At 41.9% G+C, this 21,481-nt stretch overlaps 1 protein-coding gene across 1 annotated transcript in view; it reads left to right on the top strand.

The window, feature by feature from the left end:
- The window catches only part of CNTNAP2 (contactin associated protein 2), a 1,606,913-nt gene that overhangs the window by 1,523,022 nt on the left and 62,410 nt on the right, over positions 1-21,481 (top strand). The window lies entirely within an intron of this gene.

The raw sequence follows: 21,481 nt of genomic DNA, 5'->3' as shown, positions 1-21,481 counted from the left end.
CCGGAGTTCTGCAACCGCTGACAGGGCCAGAATTCCCCCTCTGCCTGTTTCTACACACACACACACACATACACACACGGGCTCGTGGCTAAATTGCCGGTACCCTCTACGACACTCCTGCCCCACCGCCAGAGCTCCCTGTTCCTGGGTTCTGTGGTCCAGGAACATCCGTGGTCAGTGCCGGACCACGGATGTTGCTGGACCAGGGAATCCTAGGTAAGGGAGGTACAACCTGTATTAAGTTCTATGGAATGTCGATTGAGACAGTATATTTGCAGAGTTACCATTCACATCCCAAATTCGCTTGGGGGTAGGAGTCATTAGGACTGGTGCTGCTTTGCAGTGAAGTATAGAAAATATTTAGAAAATGTGAAGTAGTATTTTTTATTGTGAACTCATTGCAAACAATTTTATGGCTCATTTTCAGAGGTAGTAGGTACCCACAAATGTCACTGAACTCATGGGAGTTTCAGGTGTTCAGCACTTTTTCAATTCAAATGATTACTTTCTGTAAACCTTTATTTAAACACAACAGTTTGGATTACAGTGAAGAGTCAGACTCAAAACATCATGAACTTAAGTTTTCTTTCTGCAACACCATAATTTAAATGGTAACTTATGAATCACATGGAATATAAGTGTTCCATAAACATAACTTATTGGGGCTGCATTTTCCATACCTGAAATGATTGTATCTCTTTCATATTTCAACCTATTGTTCTGTCAAGGTTGATGTAAGGAAAGCCTTATAAACATTAGATCTCACATGCTGGGAGAGCAAGTGAGATGTGAGAGAGAAAGAGGCCTTATACTTTTTAAGAAGAAAAATAATCAATTATATAGCAAATGGAGCTATGTCATGACATTGTTTCCATTTGCTTCATATTTAGTCTAAGTTACCTTATTTTGTGATTTTTCTGTGAAGTTGGATGTAATATAAGGTTTTCCTTGGATTTAAAGCAAATGAATCTAGGCTAAGATGGAGCTGAATTCAAAATTCAGATTTTATTAATTCTTCTGCTCTTGGGCCCCAGTAAAACAGCATGAAGGTGTACAGTCAGAATAACTGTAAATTGTGAAATGGGACATGAATGATGATTTTGGTATTTAGCAACAGGAGTGCAATATGTTGAAGTAAAATAGCTAGTTTCTTCTTGCTGATAAGCTGAAACTTGAATTACTTTCCTGCTGCTCTCTGAATATTTCCATCTTATAGAGCTGAATTATAGGCAGTCCCCGGGTTACGTACAAGATAGGGACTGTAGGGTTTGTTCTTAAGTTGAATCTGTATGTAAGTCGGAACTGGCATCCAGATTCAGCCGCTGAATCTGGACACCAGTTCTGACTTACATACAGATTCAACTTAAGAACCCCAGGCGTCCCCAAGTCAGCTGCTGCTGAAACTGATCAGCAGCTGATTCCAGGAAGCCCGGGGCAGAGCAACTCTGCCTCAGGCTTCCTGTAGTCAGCCGCTGGTCAGTTTCAGCAGCGGCTAACTTGGGGATGCCTGGGGCAGAGCAGCTCGGGTGCTGCTGGGTTGGTCCAGTAGTGCGGCCACTCCTCGGCGCTACTGGACCAACCCAGCAGCACCCCAGCTGCTCTGCCCCAGGCGTCCTGATTCAGCCACTGCAGCGCCCTACCTGCTCTACCACAAGCCCCGGGCTTTGCTCCACATCTCCCTGGTCTGCTGGGGGGGGAGGGCACTAGCTGCGTCCCCCCCAGCAGACCAGGGAGACGCAGAACAAAGCGACGGATGACCCGGGCCGGACCCGCGGCCGCTTCCAGCTGATCTGGAAGCGCCGCGGTCCGGCCCGGGTCCTGCGCCGCTTTGCTCAGCGTCTCCCTGGTCTGCAGACCAGGGAGACGCTGAGCAAAGCGGCGCAGGACCCGGGGCTGGACCCGCGGCCGCTTCCAGATCAGCTGGAAGCGCCGTGGGTCCGGCAGGGTCCTGCGTGGCTTTGCTCAGCGTCTCCCTGGTCTGCAGACCAGGGAGATGCTGAGCAAAGCAGCGCAGGACTCGGGGCCGGACCCGCGGCGCTTCCAGCTGATCTGGAAGCGGCCGCGGGTCCGGCCAGGGTCCTGCGCCGCTTTGCTCCCCATCTCCCTGGTCTGCTGGCTCCCGCAGCAGACCAGGGAGACGGGGAGCAGCTTTTCTCGCCCCGGGGCGAGAAAATCCCCGTTCGTAACTGCGGATAAGTCGGATCCGCGTAACTCGGGGACTGCCTGTATAGCACTAAGGACAGTCTGAAATTTAGAGCTCCAAGTGCCCATTCTACGTACAAATCCATGATCCATTTAATTATCAGAAGAGTCGGCAGAGGAAGCAGGACATGAGATGTACTTATTCAGCAGCTGTAATCAGAGTGGCTCAGATAAGGTGGCTGGGAGCTCATCTCCTCTTCCCAGACATGCCCCACAGAAGTTCTGCTAACAAAACCAGTGCCTGATAAAACATATATTTTAGTGAGAGATGGGGGTGAGACTCTTATTGCTTTATGTGAGTGGTTTGTTGCAATGGACCTGTTGTCTCTCTACACTATTTCCAGACATGTATCAGCTGTCTGAGCTGCTCAGATTTAGGAAGCCACCAGACTATGCTGGTGCTCCCTTCACAATACAATTTTTTAAAACCTGATTGTAGTCCTGAAAAGTTGGATGTATGAGGAAGCTTTATATAGCTGGTGAGGTGTTCATCCTCATTACATATGGGGAAAAGCTTAGGGGAGAAAGTGGAAGAAAACGAGAGAGAAAATATAGGGAAGGAAGTGCCATCAAAATGTTGTAGGAAAAAGGAAGATAAAATGAGGGAGAGAAGAGTTAAGACACTAAAAAGGTTACAGAAAGATGTACCATATGTTGTTGCAGTGGGGGTGAGAAGAGAAAATTGGATTGAATTCACGAAGAAAAAGAAGGCAAGAAACATTATAGTTACATTTTAAAGAGCATTAAATAGAAAGTGGGTTAGTGATACCCAATAAACAGGACATACACTTATATCTTTGAGGTTAGTAGAGGTGGTCTTAAATGGCATTACAGCATTTTTCACCATACTTGGTGACTTTAGTCCTAGGCCTGATGAATAATGGGTAGATTATCTAAGCCCTGCCAGTAACACTAGGTAACTGTAGGCACCAGTCAGCTCTATCCTACAGATGCCAGAGGATCAGTATTATTTCCTTTGCCATGTTTTACTAGTCCTCCTTAGGATTTTTTTCCTTATTGTTCCTTAAGAACAACCTGCAAGAATTAGACAGGTTATGAAGCTTTTTGTATCTAGGTCACCTCCCTAAATCCAGCTTGTTTTAGCAGGGTCTGAAAATCATTACCGCCACCTGGCAAAAGTTTGATCAAATGAAAAGAAATAATGACTTACCCAGTTTCTAAATACCTGCATCACAAAAATCACCATTGCATCTGGCTCCCTTGCCAATAGTAATAGAAGCTTCAAGGACTGGATTATTATCCTCTGACTCCTGCATATGTGCCATCCAAGTCAGAGTTGAGACATGTTGCTGGGATAGTGTGGGGAAGCCTGCCTTCCCACCTGTCCACGATGTTCCTGTTATGCAGCTACATAGACAAGATCAATCTGATGCAGGGTCATTACATTCACTGGTATTTTTCAAAGTAACCTGGGTTGACCTTCTATTTTTTTACTCTTCGCAGCAGAATACATCAAGTCTATTTTGCCAGCTTTGGTACATGTGTCAAGGGAAGTGCATAATATCTGCCAAAGATTCTAGTTTGGATTTCTTCTCCAAGAAGGGCTGGAACAATTTTTATAGTGGGGGTGCTGGGAGCCAGTGAACCAAATTGTAAACTCTGTATACAGTGGAAACCCCTTCAGGCTAGTGGATGCTGCAGAACCCTCCACACTCCCAACTCCAGGACCTATGTCATCTCCTTCCTTACAATTTGACAGGCTAAATGTATGAAATTAAAGTAAGCTCAGTAAGCTCCAAAATTAGGAGTTAGCTTTCTTTGTAAGATGTACCAATCAGTAAACATAATACTAATAACATCCACTATGCAGTTGTATGTGGTGAAGTCACAGGTTTTTCCTTATCATTAGGTGATTTCAGGACAGCATGAAGTCACCACAAAAAATGGTTAGATCAGCAGTGTAAGAAAAAAATGTTAAAAGACAGAACTAGGCATGGTGCCTGGATGATCTTGGGGAGGTATAGGGGTCAACTGGAGTATATACGGTCTATATTTTTATTTGCCATTAAGAAAATCAAAACCTAATGTTCATGTTTTTTTGAAATATTATGTATCATTCTAATGTGTGTGTTGCTCTGCAGCTTTTATTGATGGTATCACTTCGCCTTTTTAGTGCTTTAAGTTCATTGTGTAGATATTAGGAATGTGATTCTTACACTTTCTTTGCTCAATTTGTTTAGATTATTTGTCTCTTCAAAGTGGGGTTTTATTTTATTAAATAAAAGTGTATCCATATCAGAAAAAAAAACACCGAATTCCATTATGGATGCCAAAACAGAACAAAAATCCCTGGCAAGATCTTGACTCACTGTTATAATGATTGCTCCACAGCCAATTGCCATTGATCAGATTGAATAACTGTCAGGGGAATGCTGAGTGAAGGGAGTGGAAGTCAAGGTAACATTGTTATGTGTGTTCAGCACAGTTTGAAGGGCACACTACTGGCAGCATTTAGTGTTTTTGAAGTTTTTAATTGCTATGTTATATTGGCTAGAAGCAGTTACAGTGAACCTGAACTGGGTCTTGCCTACCAGAGGGGTGAATACAAAGGTGATTATCTATGCATTATCATATGTACAGTTTGTAATGTCCTACATTGCATCCAGGAAATGAGCTTGGTTTTTGTATTGGTTTTAATTGGTGGTTCTCAGGCTTAATTATCTCTCTTCTGTTAGACTTGATGCTTTTTGGTCTTAAAAGGTGAACATTAAGCTATATTTACAAAGTCAGCTTGTGCTTTTGTGGAGCACCTTGGAACTAGCCTGCTCAGAAACAGTTCTACCTGTAAATCTTTTCCTTCTTTTTAACTACATTTATTTGCAGGGAAACAGCATATCCTGCTAACTTTTCTTCCTATGCCTGTGTCACAGTTCAGGACAACTGCATCGGTATTTTCCTATAGGGATTCGGCAAGAATACCCACATTGAGGCCTGCATCTTTCTCTCTCTTGATAGGGGTATTCCTAGCAGTGGCATTGGAACAATTTTTAGCATGGGGATGCTGAGCAGTACCCCCTCTTGCCCTGTTCACACCCCTCAACACTCAAGCTGGGGCCACTGCACAGGGACAGCAACCAAGACTCCTGGCACAAGTCCTGATGGTGCTGCAGCATCTGCTTCCCATGCCAATGATTTCTAGGCTGAATGATTCTGTACCTTCACTGTTTTATTCCTAGCAGAAAATAGTTTGCCTAAGCTTCCTGCTTCACTTTCCTTCTCAGAAGACAGAAGTGGTACATAGTATAATTGCTAGAGTTATAAGTTAGTACACTGCTCTTCGTTTACAAGCATATTGTGTTTTAAAATAAAAGCATTAGAGAGAAAATATTAAAACAATAAAAGAACCTACATGCATGTTAATAAGGTTACCAGAGATCACCTCAACTCCAACATGAGCTCTGAGAGATGATTAGGCCTTCAGAGCCCACTAAAAGTCTATTCTATGGTGACAAGTTCATAACAGTCTCTGGGTGCATCTACACTGCACCGTTATGCCAGAATAACAGCCATTATTCTGGAATAACAATGCTAGTGTCTACACAGCAACTGCGTTATTTTGAAAGGGGTAGAGCTCGAGTCCTCAGCACTGCCCAGACTGTGACACACCTCCCACAGGCAGCCATCAACACCATCTATGGCTCTGGTGGTGATTTAAGGGCCCAGGACTCCAGCTGCTGACTCTTCCAGTAGCGGTGGCAAGAAGCCCTGGGCCTTTTTGAGTCGCCAGGCCTTGGGCCAGTTGTCCCTTTTGTCTCCCTCACTTGGTGGGCCTGTGTCTGCTACATTGTTCAACATAATCTTCTGAAGATCACATGTTCACCCAGAAATTGCATTAATCCTTCTTCTTCCTAAAGAAGTCCCAAACAATCCCACAATAGTGCCCAACCATTTGCATTTCCAATACAATGGGCCCCAAATGTGCTGTATGTAATCCAATGGCTTAATTTAACTCCATAAGACTTGCCCAGGATATTGAAGGGTACTGTCATATCTGTCACAGATAGTTTATACAATATCAGGCAGAGACCGTTACTTGGACAGCACCTAACAAAACATGAACCCAGTCTCAGTTGTCAACAAATTCCTTCTTTTTCTCATAAATGTCCTTAATATCGTGTGCTCTCAAGTCAGGAGAGTTCTATCAGAAACATGGAAACAAGTAAAAATGATTGAATTGCAAATGTAATTAGAGAGCATAGTTCTCTTTAAATTGAAAATGTCTGTGTCCCAGAAATAATTACTGAGTTCCTGAAATAAAGAAATTGAAGGCAAATACTTTTGTTAAAAGCAAATGTACCGAGATTTGAAATATAATAAAGGAAGATAATGTTTATTATTTTCCAGAAGCCTGAAAATAAGAGGCTTGAACTTTTAGTCCGTACTCAGGCGAAACTGGTTAATTATAACTAATAATTTTATCATCTCTACAATCCTCTAGATATCCTAAGCAGGATTAAAACTTCAGATGCAGGAGCCAATGAATAATTGGAAACAAGATCCTATTTTTGTGTAAATATCTCTAGTAATAAAAAATGGCAAAGGAAAAATTAGAGAATATTTATAACCAGAATACTCCTTATAAGTTTTCAAAGGATGTACCTGTAGACATGAGCATAGCTTTAATGTCTTATTTAATGACATTGTGTCTTTGAAGATTAATATGATGTGATAAAAGCAATGAGGTTACTGTCAAGATTCCTGACTCTATGCAAGATAAAAAATGAACAAAAATAGGACAGTGAAAAGTTATTCTCTGAGTAGATATGGGCTTGGGCCACAGAGTCAGAGGGGTATTTGTATTCAAGGTGCAAGTTTAGCCCATTACTGAAACGGAACCTTACTGTTCACTTCTATTCCAGATTTCAAAGTCTTCAAAGTGTGATAGGTTTTAGATATGGTGTTCTGGTCCATGCCCATGTGTGGTTATGAGTTAAAATTTTTAGAAAACTAATAGCATGGTGTGTACTATGCTATATGGGCTGTTTTTCTTTTTTAATGATGCACAAAATGTTTTTTAACTAGTACCTTGTCAAAAAAATGAAAGGAAGAAGTTAAAAAGCAATCCACATAGACACATGAAATGGAATCTGGATTAAAAAAAAAAAAAGTCCTCGCGTGTTAACAAACTGCTTCTAAACTGGAGCTTCCCCTGAAGGATTTCTCTGTACAGTATAGTCCCCAAAGACTCCTTTTATTACCATGTCTCCTTCAGAGCTTGGTCACCTTCAGGGGTGTCCATACACAAGTTAGCAGAAAGCGTACCCAGAGAGATAATCAGTCCCAGGTATGCAGAAGGTGTAACAGAGGAGGCAAGTTCTACAAACCACTTCCTACCAATAGAACCTCAGTCTGGCAAGGCTAAGCTTTAGCCAGCCACTGTTCACCCAAGTCCTTCACCACTGGGCATTTAAAAAAAAAACTAGGCATTAAACTGTGCCATTTCAATGCATCAGGTTGTTTATTACATATTCCAGTAGAGAGCTCGAAAGAGGCAGAATCGTGACCTCTGTGTGGGCTGCAGCACCTTGATGAACAATCTAGAAACATCTGCTCTTTATTAACAGTACATTTATAGCAAATGTTAGGGCCCCATCCACAGCTACCATTGTCCCACCAATTCCTCACTCTTCAGGTCTTTCTTCATCTTTCTCTCAGTTTCCTCTACTTCATATGTGATGGCTGCCCAGCACTTGTGTGGTGCAATGTTCTATCTCTGACTCTCACCATGAGTCTGAGACATTCTGTCTCTAATCTTACAGTGTGCTAGGGAGCTGAATCTGCATTGGACTGAGCATTCTCAACCTCACTGGCTTAGGTAGGATCTTAGGATACTCAACATCTCAGTGGTGTTGCTCATCACTTTACAGGATTAAGCCTAAGTATTTTTCACTAACCATGACCCCCCCCACTTCTTGTTTCTTCCCTCCCCACATTCGTCCCTCATTGCCAAGAATGTTTCCATGGTTACAGCTTTTTTATCCTTTCCTCTAGACTATCTCTGGGAATTGTTTTGTATGAGTTACCTAGGCAGTCTTCTATAGTGACAAGCCCTTTATTTTATTGCTTATTGTACAGGATCTGAGGTGTCTGAAAGACTGTATGTGAAAAAATAACTGTTGAGAGTGTAGAGATGTTTAAACATCTCTAGTTTGTCATTTGGAATAAAATTACATGAGTCTTATCTGACATTCAGAAAGATATGATAAAAACAATTTAAGTATAACTTGACAAAAGGCAGTTACATTCCACTCATTTTCCTACCTACTGCATTTTATAAAGTAATACTTTCTTACACAATTTGAATTTTCTTCCTGGCATGAAAGAAGAGGAACTATTTCACTAGTAGCCAAGTCATGTCTAATACCAGTTTATTATTCATGCTTCTGTTTCAAAGGAACAAATAGTGGGAGTGAATATGAAAAGTTCACAAAGGGCAGCAATAAACCCAAGTGCCAGCCCTGTAAAACCATAATAGCATAGAGAGCTAATTCAGAGAGTCAAGAGCACCTATGCTGCTCATAAGTCACAAAATCAGCTATTGTATAGACCTGGAAAAAAGAAACTTATATAAAGATATTTGGAAGAAAGAAGGAGTAAGTGTGACAGTTCCCCTTCTTTCTCCCCCTTCCCATGCTTTATGAAATTGTTTTATGGATACAAATATGCATAACTCAAAGATGATTTGAACAAAATAGAAGTAACCTATCGATTTTTAATGTCTCAGTCTGCTGGATCTTTATATCTTATTTTGGTGTGTGTATCATTCTTGTATGTAAAGTTAGATATATATGGAGTATGGAATGGTGTATGATTTTAAATGTGCAATTGAAGGCCGTCAAGGATGTTTCCAGTGCTTGGACACCTCAAAGTCTGGGAGATCAGTGTAATGGCCTGTAAACAGCCTGGTTTTGTCTCTTAAGTTTGAGAAGTCATTGGTCCTAGACAGACACATGACTGGTATACTAGTTTAACCAGGTACATTTCCATGGAAGGGAGGAATATAGAAATAACGGATTTCCACACAAAAGGAAGTCTATTTAAACTAAAAGTGAGCAGTCTCTTTGTCTTTGGTTGGCATGACACACCCAATGAAATAGCCAGTGACTCCAAGAGAAAGAGATCTTCCCAGGCTTGGAGTGTAAGCTGAAATAAGAACAGTGTTAGGGTAAGTTTGCAATAACCTTCAGTGTGTTAGAAATAGCTATGTGTTTTCTTATATTTTAAATTTGTAATTTTCTTTGCTCCATCCGTTTTCTCTTGCAACCACTTAAATCCTGTGTGTACTTACTAAAATTACTTTTATTTTCTCTCAAACCCAGGGTAAATAATTGTTACCTGGGGGAGCAATCAGTGTGTATATCCTCCTTTCATTGTTATAGGGGGCTTGCCTGAATGGGCTTTCAACATGTGAAACTCTCACACAGTGAAAGACAAATTGATTTGTCTCTCTTGCTTCACATGGAGAACAATTGATCAGTCCTCTTTATAAAACCCTTAACATAGAATCATAGAATACTAGGACCGGAAGAGACCTCGAGAGGTCATCAAGTCCAGTCCCCTGCCCTCATGGCAGGACCAAATACTGTCTAGACCAGTGGTCCCCAACCTTTCCAGGTTGTCGGGCGCCAGGGGGTGTGGCCGTTTGCCCGCCAGATGCCAGGGGGCGGGGACACTTGCGCCCCGGGGGCGGCCCCCCCCATAGCCGCATGCCCGGGGGCGGCCCCCCCCATAGCTGCATGCCCGGGGCCGGCGCTCCCCCCGCCCAGCACCGCGCACCCGGGGCCGGCGCTCCCCCCGCCCAGCGCCGCTCGCCCGGGGCCGGCGCTCCCCCCGCCCAGCGCCACGCGCCCGGGGCCGGCGCTCCCCCGCCAGCGCCGCGCACCCGGGGCCGGCGCTCCCCCCGCCCAGCGCCGCGCACCCGGGGCCGGCGCTCCCCCCGCCCAGCGCCGCGCACCCGGGGCCGGCGCTCCCCCCGCCCAGCGCCGCGCACCTGGGGCCGGCGCTCCCCCCACCCAGCGCCGCGCGCCCGGGGCCGGCGCTCCCCCCGCCATGCGCCCAGTGCCAGGCCAGCCCCGAGCACCTGACGGGTGCATGGAAATGCCCCCATGGGCGCCATGGAGCCCGCGGGCACCATGTTGGGGACCACGGGTCTAGACCATCCCCGATAACATTTATCTAACCTACTCTTAAATATCTCAACAGATGGAGATTCCACAACCTCCCTGGGCAATTTATTCCAGTGTTTGACTACCCTGTCAGTTAGGAACTTTTTCCTAATGTCCAACCTAAACCTCTGTTGCTGCAGTTTAAGCCCATTGCTTCTTGTTCTATTCCCAGAGGCCAAGATGAACAAGTTTTCTCCCTCTGAAGACATATCAGATTCCTTCACAGTTTTTGTTCCTAATGACTAAACATGTCCCATTTTTAATTTTTTTCTCATAGGTCTATTCTCCTAAAACTGTCCTCATAGTTGCTCATCTCTCGACTCACTCCAATTTGTGCACATCTTTCTAAGTGTCCTACGCAAAACAGTTGTTACTGAGTATTTATTCCACCTAGGGGAGAAGGGGACTGGGAGGGGAGGGGAACAAAGAGAAATAATCCATTAGAAAAAAATTATGGAAAAAATATAATGAAGAGTAAAAAGCCCTTCCAGCCACCTACAAAGTTGTTGGCAAGCTGACAGAATATAGTTTGACAATATGTCTCAAGGGCATAGTGCAAGTTTCACAATGATAGTGTGGGGACTGAAGATGTGCTAATAATTTGTTCATGAGGAGTAACGGTAGTTCGGAATAGGAACCTAGTCCGAACTACCTAGTTCGAGCCCCGTGTAGCTGCGCTGCACGGGGTTCGAAGCAGCGGGGATTTAAAAATGGCGGCTCCCCGCTTATGCAAATGAAGCCCGGGAAATTCAAATCCCGGGCTTCATTTGCAAGTGCGGTATGCTAGTTCGAACTAGCGGGGTAGTGTAGACATACCCCAATAGGCTATAGACTATTCTGAAGAGAGTTGCTTTCAGTTTGGCATGAGAACGGATGGGTATAAACTGGCGATTAACAGATTTAAGCTGGAAATTAGAAGATTTCTATCCATGAGAGGAGTTCTGGAACAGCCTCTCATTAGGCGGTTTAATTGGTGTTAAAAGAGAGTTGGATATAATTAGGAGTAGGACTATAAGATAGTTTTGAATGTCATGATAGCAGGCAAGCCTTTGCTGCCTCCTGACTGGGTGGTCCCTTTGGGTGTGTCTAAACTACATGGCTCCGTCGATGGAGCCATGTAGATTAGTCAGGACGGCAAAGGGAAATGAAGTGTCTATTTAAATAATCGCCGCTTCATTTACGTCAAAATGGCTGCCGCACTGTGCCGATCATCTGTTTGGCGGTACAGCACGGTAGTCTGGATGCTCCGCGGTCGACAAAGGAAGACCTTGTCGACCACCCTATTATGCCTCGTGGAATGAGGTTTACCGGGGCAGTCAACAAGGGTTTCCCTTGTCAACTGCGGAGTGTCCAGACTACTGTGCTGTGCCGCCAACCAGCTGATCAGCCCAGCGCGGCAGCCATTTTGATGTAAATGATTGATTATTTAAATCAAAGCTTCATTTCCCTTTTCTAGTACACTAATCTACATGACTCCATCGACGGAGCCATGTAGTTTAGACACAGCCTTTTGGTTTATGCTTATGTTCTTAAATGCTCTGTTCTTTAAATTACAGATTGAAACATGGCTGATGCCTTGTTTTGAAGGTTTCTGTTCAAAGTTTTTAAAAGGTATCAATATAGTTTTAATGTGCTCTCTCTAGCGTATATGGTAATGCAGTGATGTCTTGCAAATAACTCACCACATATTTACGGCAGAGAAGAGTAATAATGCAATCAGTAACCACTGAAAATACTTTCACTTTATTTTAAGAGTTGCCCTTTCCATTCCAGGCTCTTTAGATTGAAATGGATATCCCTTGAAATAAAGTAAATGCATTTGCAGTGGTTGCTATCCACTTAAAACTGTTTAATAAATCTTTGGAAATCAACTCAATTTAGTGTTTTTGAAAATTAGTTAATAAACCAGTTAGAATGACCTTTGCATTCCTTAAAATAAATGTGTTTATGGCCATGGCTGTGTAACAACAGGTTAGTAGACCTAAAATCAAAATTGAGAAGGTAGTAAGGACCAGTGGAAAGCGCATTGGACTTGGGGTCAAGAGATTTGGGTTCTATTTCTGGCATAGTAGTGCTACTGTCTGACCATGGACAAGTCAATTCAACTTTCTGTGTCACTGTTTCCCACCCCTACTTACACACACACACACACACACACACACACACACACACACACACACCATTTGTCTGTCTCATCAATTTACATTGCAAACTCTCTTGGGAGGCTACTGTCTTTCACTCGTTTTTTGTGGAGCATGTAACACAATTGGGCCTCTAGATGATACATAATAAAAATAAACATCTATAATTTTCTTTTCAAAAGGGAAAGGGGGGAAATCCTTACTTCCCAGACCTCAGTCTCAGTCTGCATATGCTTAGGGTCAAATGTACAGAGAGAGGATCAGTCCCCATATATAGAACAGGTGTCACCAGAATTCTTCTCTTCCACCAAAAATTGAACGGAGAGTTCCACTATATACTTGATAGATCACTGGATTTATTTTTATTATCTTAGTAGAAAAACAGAGTTCAGGATTTGTTCACTGGACTAGCCACTTGGTAATGCTTACCACCATCCATAGGGCAGCAAAGGTATGTCTACACTACAGTTAGCAATGGGAATTTACACCCAAGGTTCCAAATAGACTTGTGCAGCCTGTGCTGCTGTAACTTCACTGCTATTTTTCGTTGTGTCTGTGCAACCTGCAATCATACTTTACATTTCAGTGTAGATGTTCCTGTAACAGAGGGTATGTCTACACTACCCCGCTAGTTCGAACTAGCGGGGTAATGTATGCATACCGCACTTGCAAATGAAGCCCGGGATTTGAATTTCCCGGGCTTCATTTGCATAAGCGGGGAGCCGCCATTTTTAAATCCCCGCTGCTTCGAACCCCGTGTAGCGCGGCTACACGGGGCTCGAACTAGGTAGTTCGGACTAGGGTCCTATTCCGAACTACCGTTACTCCTCGTGAAACGAGGAGTACCGGTAGTTCGGAATAGGCACCCTAGTCCGAACTACCTAGTTCGAGCCCCGTGTAGCCGCGCTACACGGGGTTCGAAGCAGCGGGGATTTAAAAATGGCGGCTCCCCGCTTATGCTAATGAAGCCCGGGAAATTCAAATCCCGGGCTTCATTAGCAAGTGCGGTATGCATACATTACCCCGCTAGTTCGAACTAGCGGGGTAGTGTAGACATACCCAGAGTTGGACTCGCCACTGCATGTTTCCTGCTGGTCACTCTGGGAATTTGCTCTGACTCTCAGCGGGGTATTCTCTCCTGGCGGGTGTCTCACCCGTAATCACTTTCTGCTCTGCTCATCATCTCCACTGTCTCGCTCTGGACCCATGTTGTTTTCAGGACCATGGTATCCTCTTTGGGATCTATCCAGCCGTGTCCACTACTCTGGTCTCTCACCTCCGTCTGGGGGTTATCAGCAATCCTCAGTCTCACCAAAGCCAAATTGGATTTCTTACTGCTTAAGAAGGCTTGTACTACTTGATAGCTCCTCCCCCCCCCCCTTTCACTTATCAAGGAAATAAAAATAAAAGATGAATCAAAAACTTAATATACCGCCAAGGGCACTGTTCTGTAAAAACTTTCCTTGAAATTCACCTATAATTTGGATACACTTTTCTCCTTATGAGCAAACTTCCCCTGAAGTTGCAGTATGGATGAGGGAGCTCTTCATAGTGTGTGGAGTTTTCTTTTATGACTATACAACATATAGTTCTCAAGCTGACAATCCTATCACCTGTTTTCCTCTGCCTTCTCCAGCTTGGAGAAGGTTTACTTGGGGGAGCCACCTGACAAGAATGAAGAGGGAAATGGTTGATGCCTAGCTAGATAGTCTCAGGGGAAACATATTTAAAAGATTGTAAGTCTAAGTGCCTTTTTTGTGATAGAGGCCTTCTTAACCCAGACTAGATTAATCCAAAAGATGGTGTTAAACACCATAAGAGTTCTGACCCCAGAAGCTAATATCTGAGGTCTTCAAAACTCACTTTATAGTCAGCCACTCATTCTAAAATACTCTTCAGTACTGGTCCTTAACTCTACCTTTCCAAGTAGTAGTAATTTGGGTAGCTACTGAGGCATATCAAGCAGGTTTTTTAAAAAAATAAAGGGGAACATTTCTTCCCAGACAAATAATTTTGTTTCAGGGGCAACAATTTTTCTACTGGTGTATTAGATCTCTTTCCAACCTCTGATTCAACCTAGCCTCAGGGCTAAAATCTAGTATAAAGTCATAGTGTTAATGTGTCAGGCTGAGAAATTATCTAACCTACTTTCAGGAACTGATTTATTTTGAGTGGTTTCTGTATTGAACATATCTGTCTAGAAAATAAAAGGCCAGAAACATGATATAATTTTGCTTTAAATTTTTAAAATCCCTGTCCACTCAGGTGGATCCTTTTTTTTCCCCAAAATTTTCTAATAGGGTTGTAATGGTAGTAAAATCTAGTATAAAGTCATAATGTTAATTTGTCAAGCTGAGAAATCTAACTTACTTTCAGGTGCTGGGAACTGATTTACTTTGAGTGATTTCTGTATTGAACATGTTTAATTTCCCCAAGTCATTTTGCAACATGTACCCAAGAAATTGTTCTGTCTTTTGGCCAGTGTACATTTAACAGGATTTATTATCAATTCAGCAGTTTTTAATGCCCTAAATGCTTTGGCTACCAGAACCTGAGAGACTGACTGTCAGACTTTTTCTTAAACACTGTTGCAACAATTGAGGTTGTGCAAGGTTCTTGAGCTGACAGTCCCTGCTGCTGTCAAAGAGAAAGGATGGGGACTGGCAGCAGTGCCATTTTTGTTTGGGAGGTAGCCATTAACTTTGGAATTTCCTTCTTGTGTCCTAAACTTGCAAGCACTCTACAAAATTAAAAAACAGTAATTAATTTAGGCTTTTTCATGAAATAAGGGTGTGTGTGATTGAATGAGGGGATGAGTGAAGAGGACTGGTTAATTAAAAGAGCAGAAGAGGATGAGATTCAGTAATGTTTGGGGATGAAAAGAGGTTTCAGGAGAGGTATTCTCCTTTAGAAGACCCAAGAATGTAATTCTTTTATGAGTGCTTTCTTTGATCTTCAGATAAGGTCGGCATCTAATAACCACTAGAAGTGAGTATAGTACAAAACTGGGCATTGATTCTGGAATCTACTTCTGATTCTACCACTGACTTCCTGTGTAACTGTAATCAAATTATTTTGTCTTTCTCTGCCTCAGTTTCCCCAGTTGTAGAATTAACATACTAATAACTGTCTCACAGGAGTGTTTATAGAGTTTAATTTTTTAGCATATATCTACAAAATGTTTCCATCATGTTCAGTGATGTTGTTTTATGTATTAAAATGTAGCCAAAAGAAAATATTTCTTACTCCTGCCTAAAAGTATTAATTCAAAGAAGGAATTCAGCAGAGGATATTGGTACACCCTGTACTGTTATGACGTGAAATGTTTTATGTTTTAATACCACTGTGACACATTATGGTATAATCTAGACTACTCTACAACTGGTCACCGCTGTCCTGCAACATTTGGTATTTTGGTTTCTCTCACCTGGACTGATCACAAACAGCCTTCCAGCATCCAAGTCACATCCAGACTGCCAGTTACACCTGTGTCACACCCTGGCTTGCAACAGCCTTGGTTATACTTCAGGATGACCGCAACAGGCCCCCAGTTACAGATTTCCCCACAGAATTTTTTTTCCATACTGCCCAGCCTTCTGGACAGTACAAATATTTTGATTTCATTATTCCTTAAAAGGAATAATATACCAACATCTTATCTCAAATAGTTATTCAGCCATTTCAATTTAAAAACACTAGATTAGATAAAATAGTAATGTAAATTTATTAACAACAAAGAAAGAAGTTTTAAGTGAGTATACGTAATGAGATACAATGGTTACAAGAAAAATAAATATTTTTATTAATATCTAACTTAACAAACTACAGTAAAACTTCAAAGTTATGAATACCTTGGGAATAGAGCTTGTTCCTAACTCTGAACAAAATGTTATGGTTGTCCTTTCAAAAGTTTACAACTGAACATTGACTTAATACAGCTTTGAAAAGTAATATGCTGCTTTCCCTTTATTTCTTTAGTAGTTTATTTTTAAAACACTGGTATGTCTAAACTACATCCCTCTTTCGAAAGAGGGATGTAAATTAGGCAAATCCAAAGTACAAATGAAGCGGAGATTTAAATATCCCATGTTTCCTTTGCATAATGGCGTCACAGAGCTTTCTCGAAAAAGGGTATTTTTTCCAAAACAACTGTGTCTAGATGGCACTTTCACTTTCACTTTCAAAAAACCCTTTTTTGAAAAAGTGCTGTGATGCCATTATGCAAAGAAAGCATGGGATATTTAAATCCCCGCTTCATTTGCACTTTCGATTTGCCTAATATACATCCCTCTTTTGAAGGAGGGATGTAGTTTAGACATACCCTATTGTACAGTATTTGTGCCTTTTTTTTTGGTCTCTTCTGCTGCCTGACATATGTACTTACATGTACATTACCAAGTGCAAGTGAGGCAGATTGGTTAGTTCATAAGCTGGGTGTTCATTCATTAACTCTGAAGTTATCGTATATATCAGATTCAAGCAAAGTTTCTTACCACATGCTTTCAGCAGTCTTACTGACTAAATCCTGTAGGATTCAGCAGCCTCAGTGATTAACTCTGACTAAACCTCCTCCCACAGAGTCAAATGCTTGCCTCCTTTGTTTCTTCAAATGCAATGAATACAATGGACTGGGGGGAGATATAGAGGGGTCCCTTTGGACTGTTTTTCCTTCTTTTTTATAGTTTGAGTCCCTCTTTTGTAAAACATTTCCAGCTAGGCACTAAGGGCTTGTCTACACTGTGGAGAAGATCAACCCTCCTTAGGTCGATCTTCTATCATTTGATTTAGCAGGGCAGCCCCTGCCGGTGTCCTGTACTCCTCATTCTGTGAAGAGTAAGGGAAGCTGTCAAGAGCATATGCTCCCAAAAGCCTCCTCCAGTGTAGACACTGCAGTGGCTCAGCTTAAGGTAAGCCAAATCTAGCTACACATTTTGTATCCCTTCCTGTTTCACGATGACTCTGTTTATTGCTTTGCTAAAACTCCTCCCTCCCCACAAAAAAAAAATTGGAAAAATTGTAAGCAACTAAGAACAATGATAATGTGAAGTATCCACAACTTTAACTGCCAGAAGATGCTTCCAGTAGCAATAGAAGAGTGGAATAGACAGACTTCAATAAACACAACCTGTAGGAGTTTGGTGCAAAAGCATCCTATGTCCAGTAAGGAAATACATGTCAGCTAAATCAGATTTCTGCTCCAGATAGGTGCTGAGTAATGAAGTACCATCAAGCCACTGTCTGCCACCCAGACAACTATAATTTGTAATTGAACACAAGAATAAATATTGATCTACATGTTTACCAGCAAGAACCACTTCTTACTGTTCCAAGAAATCAGATGACAAATGCTTTTTTTTTTCATGCCAGGATGCCATAATAGAACTATAGCTTTGAATATTCTCGAACTCCAAGTATCTGTTTTCCAGGCATCTTGACAAGTGTGTGAGGAGGCGTGATAGGAGATTACATAAGAGATCAAGTATGACACACAAAACACTAGTGACAAAACAACAGTGTTGTTTACTTGGAAACTTGCTTAACGCCTGTCAGATCTTTTTCAGCTCAACTAGGAGGCTGCATCCCCTGTTTGGTATGCTTGCCAGCCCCACCTCTCTATGTGGGGTAGGTGTCTGGCCAAGGGGAAGGGAACAGGAGCAAGTTGGGGGTAGATGTCTTCCCAAGGGGGAAGGGACGGAGCCATGTAGATGAGGCAGGATGACAAAGGGAAATGAAGCGGCAATTTAAATAATCAACGCTTCATTAAATCAAAATGGCCACCACGCTGTGCCGATCAGCTGTTTGTTGGCACAGCGCGGCAGTCTAGGCGGGGATCTGCCAACCCCTGAGCCCTTTGTCAGAAGATCCTTTATGCCTCGTGAAACGAGGCTTACAGGATCTGCCAACAAAGGGTTCTGGAGTCGGCAGATCCCCATCTAGACTGCCGCGCTGTGCCAACAAACAGCTGATCAGCACAGCGTGGTGGCCATTTTTATTTAAATGAAACAGCAATTATTTAAATTGCCACTTCATTTCCCTTTGTCGAGTATACTAATCTAAATGGCCTCAATGAGTATTAAAAGTGTGGGAGCCTGAGCTATGCAACAGCCTGAGCTATGCAACAGTACCTCAGTGTTGGTCTTGGTGGTCTTGGTTTACAAGACATCTTGGTTTACATGGCATCTTCCATTTCTCTTTCAGATTTGGATTCTATGAGAGCACATCCTTTTAGGTTCAGGCTTGATTTACATTTTGGGCCAACACTGCTATTCTATACAGGTTGAACTTCTGTAGTCCGGCACCCTTGGGACCTGACTGGTGCTGAACCAGAGAATTTGCCAAACAAGGAGAGGTCAATATTGTCTAGCAGCATTAGCAACACTTCCACTGCTTACTGGTCTCTTAGAAGACATTGGGGGGTAAATTAGATTTAAAGAACAGCACAGAACACTGAGAGCCAGACTGGTGGCTATAAACAAACTTTATTTGGGACCATGGGAAACTTGGCCACATCCATGATAAGTGGCCATTTGGGTAACTGACATCATGCCAGACCAAGGATGTTGCTGGACCAGAGAGTGCCGGACAAGAGAGGTTCAACCTGTAGTGCTGTTCATCACAGGACATCAGAACGCTTTTCAAAGCTGGAAATGCATTATTATCCCCAGCTTATAAATGCTGAAACTAAAACACAAGGATAAATGATTTGATCAGGGTTATGCATTTGCAGTGGGTCTCCAAGTTATTAGCATAAACAAGGCTCTGCTAGAAATTGATTTTTAACAGTGTGCATCACCATTCTGTGCTAGCATTCATAAATGTTCCATTAGCACTTTACAACAACATTCAATAGCTTATTAAGTTATATGCTAAACATGCATAAATCTATTCAATTGCAATTTTATTACTGAGAAAACAAAATCCTTTTTTTTCAAATTTACAAGAATCATATGCCACTGAGAAATATAAACACACAATGCTTGAAGATTTTGTGTGCAACAGTTTTGGGGAAGAGTGCAATTATTTGGAGCAAAAAGATCATTAAGGGTACATCTACACAGCAGTGTTATTTCAGAATAACTGACGTTATAATGTAGTCTGCATCTACACTACAAGCAGTTATTTCAACATAATGTCAAAATAATGTTTAGCTGGAGGACTACTTACTCCGATTCACGTAACTCGGAGTTATGAGGAGTAAGGGAAGTCAGAGGAAGAGTGTTCTTCCTCCGACTTCCTGCCGTGTAGACAGCGCCAGAAGCAAAATAAGCCATTTCGACTTAAGCTACGCAATTGATGTAGCTCAAGTTGTGTAGCTTATTTGAGCCTTAGCCCTGCTGTGTAGACATTCCCTAAGTGAATATTTTCCTGCTTCCCCAACTTAAAATTAACTGGATGTTGGGTTAGATCCAAGGGATAGTCTCTATCAAGAAGATAAAGCAGATGTTTCTTTCCAGGCCTTTATACTTTAGTAAACTCTTAGTCAGATTCTATGATACATAACTTTGTAAGACTGATGCACACCAATAGCACCATCTCTACCTATAATGCCATAGACACAGTACCTGAGCCCAGATGCGTATTGTCTTGATGCCTGCTGTGCCAAACAGGTATTGCCGACTTCAGTATGGGCTTGCACCTTCCTCAGTCCAGTCTCCCTTTAAAAAAAAGAAACAAAAAACAAAAACCCCTTCCCTTTGGACATGGAGCACAAATTTGATTCTTCAACTCCAAAGGAAAACTTTTGTTTATAAATTACTAAAAATGGGGTTCTGGAATGGAAATGCCTTCTCTGCATGAGTTACAGTATTGCGGTTGCAAATGCTAAACAAACAAAAACTGGGCCACAAACAAACTTCAAAGAAAAGCTTATTCCTTCAGGTTTTCAGTGTTTAGTGTTTCTGCACTGCAAAAGACTCAGACACACATAAGGGTGCATCTACACAGCACCCTTGCCTGGAAATAAGCTACGCAATTTGTGCTACATGAATTGCATAGCTTATTTCGATCTTATTTTGATATAGCTTATAAATTTTTCTACACAGCACCAAATTTCAAAATAAAGCATTACTCCAAAATGTCCCTTATACCTCGTGCAATGAGGTTTACAGGAACATTGGAATGGTGAGCCTGTTATATTTTGATATAACGGGCTTGCTCTTAAGACTATTTCGGGATACCGGAGGTATCTTGAAATAGCTCCACAGTGTAGATGTAGATATAGGGCGAAGGAAAGCTTTGGTATCTGTAGCACTGACAAGTGTAAACAATTTGTGGTTTGTCACTTCAGATTTACTCCATTAATTTTAAACCTCTACTGGAGACAGAATTCTCTCTCTCTCTCTCTCTCTCTAAACCAGTTATAGGATACCAAGCAATCTGTGGAAGAAAATTATTTCCTACTAGGATATGTGCATGTTATATATATGCATATATTAAAGACTGTAGCTTCTTTAATCTATTCATAGAACAATTTTATCTTCCAGGGAAAGCTTATCTGCATCTTTCTCTATCCTAGACCTTTTGCTGTAATGTGTGTCTGTCTTTCTCTTCTTGTTAAACAGTCTCATTTCCCTGTTATTCTTCTCATTTAGATTTAACTTTACTCTTTGTCATTCTATTTTAATATTATCCCTGGGGTGGAAATAATGTACTTCTCAAAATACATATTCAAGGCTTAATTCTAACTAAGAATTCAGTTATAAATATTCATTTCTTTGAACAAAAAAGTAATTACTTATTTCTCTCTCTCTTTCTCCCTCTCTTGCCTTAATTAATCCTGTCTCCCTATCTATCCTGGATTCTCTGTTTCAGAAATTGGAGGGAATTCACCTAAAGAAAAATTAAATCTCAAATCAGCAGGAAATAAATCTCTTCATCATACATGGGTGCAGCATTTTGTTCTTGTCAAGAGACTCCTGGTACTCCAAATGAACAGAAGTAGCCAATTATTAT

Source organism: Pelodiscus sinensis, chromosome 2, assembly GCF_049634645.1.
Source record: "Pelodiscus sinensis isolate JC-2024 chromosome 2, ASM4963464v1, whole genome shotgun sequence".
Lineage (NCBI taxonomy): Eukaryota > Metazoa > Chordata > Testudines > Trionychidae > Pelodiscus > Pelodiscus sinensis.
The sequence above is the reverse complement of the archived record's forward strand: the minus strand, read 5'-3'. Positions and strand labels throughout refer to the sequence as shown.